The sequence below is a fragment of the Hordeum vulgare genome, chromosome 7H (genome assembly GCF_904849725.1).
Source record: "Hordeum vulgare subsp. vulgare chromosome 7H, MorexV3_pseudomolecules_assembly, whole genome shotgun sequence".
Taxonomy (NCBI): domain Eukaryota; kingdom Viridiplantae; phylum Streptophyta; class Magnoliopsida; order Poales; family Poaceae; genus Hordeum; species Hordeum vulgare.
The window spans coordinates 108883770-108893152 of NC_058524.1; positions in this window are offsets into that span (position 1 = coordinate 108883770).

The following is a 9383-nucleotide window of genomic DNA, read 5'->3' on the forward strand; positions in this document are numbered from 1 at the left end:
GTTCTTTATAGACATCAACGACGACGAGTAGCTGGTGTCCCAGCTACGATCTGGCCCTACGTTGGGTCTGTAGTATAGACAGGCCATTTGCCTTCTAGCTGCACCTGTCTGTACTCAGACAGTTTTAAAGTCTTCCGCTGGCTTGTAACTGTATGACTGCTATTATGGGTCGTGAGACCCTTAATGTGTAATATTATGTGTGTGGCTCTTCCGAGCCTCTTAAATAAAGCTTGTATGTTTATGGTTATGTTGTGATGCCATCGATGTATCTATACATATCGGTATGCCATGCGTACGTGTGTCGTACTTGATATGTATGGGGTTCGATTACCTAGTCGTGAACTTTAGTAGCACTCCTTACAAGGAAATGCCCCTTTGTGATCCAACGAGCCCTGGTAGTTCGCTACTGCTCCGGACACATTGGTTGACCGGCATGTGTCCTTCTTAGCTGCTGTGTCTGTCCCCTTTGGGGAAATGTCACGCGATGTAATGGAGTCCTTGTAGCTTGCTACGACTCGCCTACACTCGCTGGTGACCGACACCTGCTTTGTTGGGTCATGTATGCATGTCCTTGTGCGGTACTGCCACTTTGGTTTGTGACTAGACTTGTCGATCCGGGTTCTTTGACATTGGAATGCTAGCGACACTATTGCATACGTGAGTCAAAAGACGCAAACGGTCCCGGCTAAGGTAAGGCTGAAGCCGTGGAGTTAACCGTGCGTGAGACCGCAAAGGGATGCGATGTGTTACAGGCTGGATTCCTATGACTTAGGATCGGGGTCCCGACAAATGCAGAGCACCTTCAAAGACCAAGGGCTGACTAAATATTATAATTCATGGCAATGAAGATCCAGTCATAGTCATACACAACACAGTTAAAAGCAAAGCATAAAAATGAAAGAGGTGCTCTCTAATTGGTGCTTTTGTAAGAGGAGGATGACTCAATAGGAACATAAATAGACAGGCTCTTCGCAGAGGAAAGCATTGATTTGCATAGGTGCCTGATATGTCTCCATCGTATCTACTTTTCCAAACTCTTTTTCCCTTGTTTTGGACTCTAATTTGCATGATTTGAATGGAACTAACCCGGACTAACGCTGTTTTCAGCAGAATTGCGATGGTGTTGTTTTTGTGCAGAAATGAAAGTTCTCGGAACATCCTGAAAATTTACGGAGAATATTTCTGGAAAATATGAAAAATACCTGCGCAAAGACCCACCTGAGGGGATGGGCCAGTGGGCCACAAGCCCTGTTGCCGCCCCCTGGTCGCGGCAACCAAGCTTGTGGGGCCCACGTGGGTCTGCCGCCCCCAACTCCAGCTCTACAAATTCACTTTCGCCCAGAAACAAATCAAGAGAGAAGATTTCATCGCGTTTGCGATACGGAGGCGCCGCCACATCCTGTTCTTCATCTGGAGGGCAGATCTAGAGTCCGTTTTGGGCTCCGGAGAGGGGAAATCGTCACCATCGTCATCATCAACCTTCTTCCCTCTCCAATTCCATGAAGCTCTTCATCGTTCGCGAGTAATCTATTCGTAGGCTCGCTGGGCGGTGATGAGTAGGATGAGATCTATCATGTAATCGAGTTAGTTTTGACGGGGATTGATCCCTAGTATCCACTATGTTCTGAGATTGATGTTGCTACTACTTTGCCATGCTTAATGCTTGTCACTAGGGCCCGAGTTCCATGATTTCAGATCTGAAATTATTATGTTGTCACCAATATATGTGTGTTTTAGATCCGATCTTGCAAGTTGTAGTTACCTACTATGTGTTATGACCCGGCAATCCGGAGTGACAATAACCGGAACCACTCCCGGTGTTGACCATAGTTGGAGGAGTTCATGTGTTCACCAAGTGCTAATGCGTTGTTCCAGTTCTTTATTAAAAGGAGAACCTTAATATCCCGTAGTATCCTTTTGGACCCCGCTGCCACGGGAGGGATGTACAATAGATGTCATGCAAGTTCTTTTCCCTAAGCACGTATGACTTCACACGGAATGCATGCCTACATCACATTGACGAACGGGAGCTATCCACATATCTCTCCGTGTTATAACTGTTGCATGATGAATGTCATCCAAACGAATCATCGACCCATTGCCTACGAGTTTGTCCCATTGCTGCTGTTACTTGTTTTGCTCTGCTGCTGTTACTACTATTGCTGCTGCAGTTACTTGCTTTGTTGCTGGTGTTACTTGTTTTGCGCTGCTGCTACCACTGCTACTTGCTACTTGCTACTGCTGTCACTATTGTTATTCCTTGCCACTGCTGATACTCCTTACACTGCTACTACCTGCTACAATACTTTTTCACGCCGTTGACAGGAAAGAATATTTTTCGTCCACGGTCAACTTCTGGCGCCATTGATACAACAGTTAGGAATAGTCTGCCTTGTCACCAGATCGTTTCTCGCACCGTTGTTATCATACTACTTTGCTGCTGCTACTTTGCTTGCAGATACTAATCTTTCAGGTGTGGTTGAATCTGACACATTCAGCTGCTAATACTTGAGAGTATCCTTTCACTTCCTCATTGGCGAACCAACAAATTTGGGTTGAATACTCTACCCTCGAAAATTGCCGCGAACCCACGCGTTGGTGGGCCATTGCAAGACAATTGCTAATTGTTGAGCAACTGGCAGCAGTTCTGGCTCTCTTGCCGCGGAGGCATCCAGTCAGGGACACATCAACGGCATTTCTCTAGTGCCGTTGCCGGGGACTGCTAGCAGCAGTGCCAGAGCTCAAGCTTTGAAAACAGAGATAATAATTTTGGGTGGCATGCTTTCATTGTCAACGCAATGACTAAGAGTTCTCAACATCTTCCACGCTACACATGCTATAGGCGGTTCCCAAACTGAAAAGTAAAGTTTTGACTCCCCCAACCACCAATCAATCACACTCCACGGCTAGCCGAATTCTCGGGTACCGTCCATACCAACATCAATCCTGGGGGAGTTTTGTTTGCAATTATCTTTTTGATTTGAGCATGGAACTGGGAATTCCAATTACCGGCCCCTTTCTCATGAATGATAGTGAATAAACACATATCGAGGATAACACGCCTAGCATGGAAGATACCAATAGACCCCTGTCACCACATGAGCAGTTCGGGCTTGCAAAACAGATTATTTCTTGAAGGTTTAGAGAGTGGCACATGAAAATTTACTTGGAACGGCAGGTAGATACCGCACATATGTAGGTATGGTGGACTCATATGGAACAACTTTGGATTTATGGGAGTGGATGCACAAGCAGTATTCCCGCTTAGTACAAGTGAGGGCAAGCAAAAGACTGGGAAGCGACCAAGTAGAGAGCGACAATAGTCATCAAAATGCATTGAGATTAACTAGCATTGAGTGCAAGCATGAGTAGGACATAAATCACCATGAACATGAATATCATAGAGGCTATGTTGATTTTGTTTCAACTACATGCGTGAACATGCGCCAAGTCAAGCCACTTGAAACATTCAAAGGAGGATACCATCCTATCATACTACATCATAGTCATCTCAACATTCATGTTGGCAACCAAGACAAACCATTATAAGCTCCTAGCTAAGTAAGCATGGCATAAGCAACTATGATCTCTAAGTTGTCATTGCAAACATGTTTCTCTCACAACAAAGCTGAACTAGGAACAGTGAGCTGGTCATATTTACAAAAACAAAATAGATCGAGTTCATACCAGCTTTTCCAGGCTCAGTCACTTCATCATATATCGTCATTATTGCCTTTCAATTGCAAGAACGAATGATGTGAACAATAATAAGCGTGCTCGTGCATTGGACTAAAGAAGCAATCTGCATGCAAACACAAAGGAGAAGACAAAGTAATATGGCTCTTTGAAAGCTAAACAGGTATGCATGCAAGAGCCACTAAACATTGTAACCAATCTCTTCTACCTTGACCCAAAGAAAAAGAAAACTATTTACACGGGAAATGTCCCAACAAGCAAAAGAAGAAAAATAAAATCTTTTTGGGTTTTCTCAAACTAGATAGACACACTAAACGAAAATGAGAAAAATAAAATAAACTAGCATGGATGATACAGTGGCAAAGTGTGAACACCGGCTAACAAAGTGAAAGCATAAGCAAGAATGTAAAGTCGGTGAGAAACACGTACTCCCCCAAGCTTAGGATTTTGGCCTAAGTTGTCTACTCCCAAGGAGGGAAATAACCAGCTCCGGGGTACTCCGGAGTGGACTGAGGATGGCACTGTTGTGTGAGCTCCTCTGGCTCCCATTGATAAACTGGCGTCTGGTTCTCGACTGGTGGCTCGGGCACGAGCTCCTGTGGTTGGGCTAAACCCCAATATGCGTAGATGTCCAAGGGCATAATAATGTATCTGCCTGCATGAAGATTGAACAAAGAAGGAGCAGGCAAAGTAATTGTCTCAGGAGTACCCTGACTAAATACCAGGTTATAAATCATCCTTCTGTTTGTATCTCTATCAAGAAAGTCATGGCGAACCATGCTATCGTAATCTAGATATCTCTCGGGAAGAAGAATCTCACCTTCCTCCTCCAGTCTAATAGGTATGTCAAAGTGTCTAGCAAGATGAGTAGCATAGATACCTCCATAGACAACACCTTTAGAACGGTTCAAGTTCAACCATTGAGCTACTATAGCGCCCAAGCTATAAGTTTTATCATTATAAAGGGCTTCGCGCAAGACCGCAAGATCTGGGGAACTAAGGGACCCAGCTTTCCCACGGCCAATCAAACATTTTCCCATGAATAATGAGAAGTACCGAAGCACGGGAAAATGTATGCTAGCGGCTCTAGCGCAAGACACTCCTCTCTCCTCTCCTACAACAATTGTATCGATGAAAGCTTCCAAGTCCCGTGGACGAGGTTCATGAATATCCCCAACGCAAGGTAATTTGCAAACATTGCAAAAATCCTGGAGTGACATGCGCTGGGGGATATCATAAAGTTTAAACTCAACCATAGGAGGATTCTTCCTCGGATAGAAGTTAAAGCTTTGTACAAAGATATTAGTGAGGAGGAGGTATTGTGGACACTTATCTTCAACGAAGGCGGTAAGGCCCGCGTTCTCCACCAAGTGATAAAAGTCCTCATAAATTCCAGCGGCGCGTAAGAACACGTCGCTTGGCCACTCGCACACTCGAACTTCTGCGACTCGAGGGACCAGATACTTGGGCTTCTTCTCACTCCCATCATCCTTGGGGTCACGACTTGACGAGCCTCTTAAGAACCTCCTCATCTTTTCCCTTTTCTATCTCTGAAAATTTCTGAATTTTTTAGTGATTCTAAGGAAAAGTGAATAAAGCTCAACAAAACTCATAGCAACTACTCCCACAAGTGCCTAGAGGCCATATTACGCATCAAAACTACTTGGGACAAGCTAAAATCAGCATGCAAAGCTCAAGAACATGGTCATCAAGGCAGCAAAAATACCCGGAGTATAAGGCACTAGAGCAAAAACTAATTGGACCAATGGAGGAGTCACTTACCAAGGAGTAATTTCCCCCAAAACAGTTCGGAGAATGGTGATTTGAGCAAAGAGATCGAAAATCCTAGCAAGAGGAGCAAGAACATGGGTTTGAGCTGCGAAACGATTTTTTCTGGAGGTAGGAGAACCAGATAAGAGCAAGAATGAGTGGAGGGGGTGCCTGTGGGCCCCACAAGCCTGGGTGGCATGGCCAGCGGGGTGCCCGCACCGTCAGGGCTTGTGGCCTACTGGTACAGCCCCCAGACAAACTCTTCGTCTCTGAATTTTTCAAAAATTCTAAAAAAAATCATACTTGATTTTCAGGACGTTCGGAGAACTTTTATTTTCGGGGTACTTTTCTACTGGACGCTAAAACAGAAAACAGGGAAAACTAAACTAAATCTATCATTTTTCTTCTAAGCAACCGAAGGTGAAAGCTTGGAATAGAGGTTTGTGACTCCTTGGTTCATCCATCTCATGCTCATCGAAAGAAATCCGTCAATGGGGTTGATCAAATCCCGTCGACAAAACTTCTCGAATTGCAAGAGAGAACGGAGAATTTTTGAATAGTCACTAGGTCACCTCAATGGGGATGTGAATTTCCCCAACAAGCAAATCATACTTCATCTTGACACGAGGAATAGGGCATTCAAAGCTCCCAATAAGAATCGATGAAGTCTTTTTTGATAGCATTGATGCAATGTACTCGATATTGTTTCTTCGGAAAGTGCACCGTATGCTCATTACCGTTGACATGGAAAGTGACACCGCCTATGTTGCAATCTATAACAGCCCCTACAGTGTTTAAAAAGGGTCTTCTGAGGATGACAGTCGTGGCATCGTCCTCAGGAATATCCAAGATAACAAAGTCTGTTAAGATAGTGACGTTAGCAACTACAACAGGCACATCCTCGCAAATGCCGATAGGGAAAGCAGTTGATTTGTCGGCCATTTGCAGAGAGATTTCAGTGGGTGTCAACTTATCCAGTTCAAGTCTACGATAAAGAGAGAGAGGCATAACACTAACACCGGCTCCAAGGTCGCATAAAGCAGATCTCACATATTTACCTTTAATGGAGAAAGGTATAGTGGGCACACCGGGATCACCTAGTTTCTTAGGAGTTCCACCGTTGAAGGTATAATTAGCAAGCATGGCGGAGATCTCAAGATCAGGTATCCTCCTCCTATTAGTCACAATATCTTTCATGTACTTAGCATACGGAGACATCTTGAGCATATCTGTCAAACGCATTTGCAGAAAGACAGGTTTGATCATCTCAACGAAGCCCTCGAAATCCTCATCATCATTTTTCTTAGATGGTTTGGGAGGAAAGGGCATGGGTTTCTGAACCCATGGTTCCTTTCTTTACCGTGCTTCCTAGCAGCGAAGTCATTTTTATCGTATCTTCTATTCTTAGGCTGTGGGTTATCAAGATCAACACTAGGTTCAATCTCCACATCCTTATCATTGCTAGGTTGAGCATCATCGTGAACATCACTATTGATATTATCATTAGGCTCATGTTCATCACCAGATTGTGTTTCAGCATCAGAGACAGAGACATCTTTTGTGTTGGGGAACGTCGCATGGGAAACAAAAAATTTCCTACGCGCATGAAGACCTATCGTGGTGATGTCCATCTACGAGGGGTATGTCAGATCTACGTACCCATGTAGATCACACAGAAGAAGCGTTAACAAATGCGGTTGATGTAGTGGAACGTCCTCACGTCCCTCGATCCGCCCCGTGAACTGTCCCACAAACTATCCCGCGATCCGTCCTACGATCTGCTTCGATCTAGTGCCGAACGGACGGCACCTCCGCGTTCAGCACACGTACAGCTCGACGATGATCTCGGCCTTCTTGATCCAGCAAGAGAGACGGAGAGGTAGATGAGTTCTCCGGCAGCGTGACGGCGCTCCGGAGGTTGGTGGTGATCTAATCTCAGCAAGGCTCCGCCCGAGCTCCGCAGAAACGCGATCTAGAGGAAAACCCGTGGAGGTATGTGGTCGGGCTGCCGTGGCAAAGTTGTGTCAAATCATCCCTAAAACCTCCGTATATATAGGTGGGAGGGGAGGGGCCTTGCCTTGGGGCTCAAGGATCCCCAAGGGGTTCGGCCAAAGCAAGGGGGGAAGTCCTCCCCTTCCAATCCTAGTCCAACTAGGATTGGAAGGTGGAGTCCTTCTGCACTTTCCCACTTCCCCTTTTTTTCTCTTTGATTTTTCTTTCTCTTGCGCATAGGGATTCTTGGGCTGTCCCACCAGCCCACTAAGGGCTGGTGTGGCACCCCTAAGGCCTATGGGATTCCCCCGGGTGGGCTTGCCCCCCCCCCCCGGTGAACATCCGGAACCCATTCGTTACTCCCGATACATTCCCGGTAATGCCGAAAACTTTCCGATAATCAAATGAGGTCATCCTATATATCAATCTTCTTCTCCGGACCATTCTAGAAACCCTCATGAGGTCCGTGATCTAACCCGGGACTCCGAACAACATTCGGTAACCAACCATATAACTCAAATACGCATAAAACAACGTCGAACCTTAAGTGTGCAGACCCTGCGGGTTCGAGAACTATGTAGACATGACCCGAGGGACTCCTCGGTCAATATCCAATAGCGGGACCTGGATGCCCATATTGGATCGTACATATTCTACGAAGATCTTATCGTTTGAACTTCAGTGACAAGGATTCGTATAATCTCGTATGTCATTCCCTTTGTCCTTTGGTATATTACTTGCCCGAGATTCGATCATCAGTATCCGCATACCTATTTCAATCTCGTTTACTGGCAAGTCTCTTTACTCGTTCCGTAATACAAGATCTCGTGACTTACACTAAGTCACATTGCTTGCAAGGCTTGTTTGTGATGTTGTATTACCGAGTGGGCCCCGAGATACCTCTCCATCACACGGAGTGATAAATCCCAGTCTTGATCCATACTACCTCAACGGGCACCTTCGGAAATACCTGTAGATCATCTTTATAGTCACCCAGTTACGTTGTGACGTTTGATACACACAAGGCATTCCTCTGGTGCCAGTGAGTTATATGATCTCATGGTCATAGGAATAAATATTTGACACGCAGAAAACAGTAGCAACAAAATGACACGATCAACATGCTATGTCTATTAGTTTGGGTCTAGTCCATCACATGATTCTCCTAATGATGTGATCCCGTTATCAAGTAACAACACTTGCCTATGGTCAGGAAATCTTGACCATCTTTGATCAACGAGCTAGTCAACTAGAGGCTTACTAGGGACAGTGTTTTGTCTATGTATCCACACAAGTATTGTGTTTCCAATCAATACAATTATAGCATGGATAATAAACGATTATCGTGAACAAATAAATATAATAATAACTAATTTAGTATTGCCTCTAGGGTATATTTCCAACAGTGTCCCACTTGCACTAGAGTCAATAATCTAGTTCACATCACCATGTGATTCTAATGAATCCAACACCCATATAGTTTTGGGGTCTGATCACGTCTTGCTCGTGAGAGAGGTTTTAGTCAACGGTTCTGAAAACTTTCAGATCTGTGTGTTCTTTACAAATCTTTATGTCATCTTATAGATGCTGCTACTACGTGCTATTCAGAAATACGCCAAATATCTACTCTACTATACGAATCCGTTTCACTACTCATAGTTATTCGGATTAGTGTCAAAGCTTGCATCGACGTAACCCTTTACGGCGAACTCTTTTAACCACCTCCATAATCAAGAAAAATTCCTTAGTCCATTAGTTACTAAGGATAACTTTGACCGCTGTTTAGTGATTCAATCCTGGATTACTCTTTATACCTCTTAACAGACTTGAGGCAAGGCACACATCAGGTGGGGTACTCAGCATAGCATACTTTAGAGTCTACGGCTAAGGCATAGAAGACGACCTTCATCTATTCTCTTTATTCT